An 857-nucleotide genomic window follows, 5' to 3' on the forward strand; every position below is an offset into this window, starting at 1 on the left:
AATTGCCGTATTTATCCTTCTTCCTCACAGGAACATGCCGGTCCTGAATTCCTTTCAACTGACACTTGAAAGCCTCCCACATGTCAGATGTTGATTTGCCCTCAAACATCCGCCCCCAATCTATGTTCTTCAGTTCCCGCCTAATATTGTTATAATTAGCCTTCCCCCAATTTAGCACATTCATCCTAGGACCATTCTTATCCTTGTCCACCAGTACTTTAAAATTTACTGAATTGTGGTCACTGTTACCGAAATGCTCCCCTACTGAAACATCTACCACCTGGCCGGGCTCATTCCCCAATACCAGGTCCAGTACCGCCCCTTCCCTAGTTGGACTGTCTACATATTGTTTTAAGAAGCTCTCCTGGATGCTCCTTACAAACTCTGCCCCGTCTAAGCCCCTGGCACTAAGTGAGTCCCAGTCAATATTCGGGAAGTTGAAGTCTCCCATCACCACAACCCTGTTGTTTTTACTCTTTTCCAAAATCTGTCTACCTATCTGCTCCTCTATCTCCCGCTGGCTGTTGGGAGGCCTGTAGTAAACCCCCAACATTGTGACTGCACCTTCTTATTCCTGATCTCTACCCATATAGCCTCACTGCCCTCTGAGGTGTCCTCCCGCAGTACAGCTGTGATATTCTCCCGAACCAGTAGCGCAACTCCGCCTCCCGTTTTACATCCCCCTCTATCCCGCCTGAAACATCTAAATCCTGGAACGTTTAGCTGCCAATCCTGCCCTTCCCTCAACCTGGTCTCTGTAATGGCAACAACATCATAGTTCCAAGTACTAATCCAAGCTCTAAGTTCATCTGCCTTACCCGTAATACTTCTTGCATTAAAACATATACACTTCAAGC

This window comes from Scyliorhinus torazame, chromosome 13 (assembly GCF_047496885.1).
Source record: "Scyliorhinus torazame isolate Kashiwa2021f chromosome 13, sScyTor2.1, whole genome shotgun sequence".
NCBI classification, from domain to species: domain Eukaryota; kingdom Metazoa; phylum Chordata; class Chondrichthyes; order Carcharhiniformes; family Scyliorhinidae; genus Scyliorhinus; species Scyliorhinus torazame.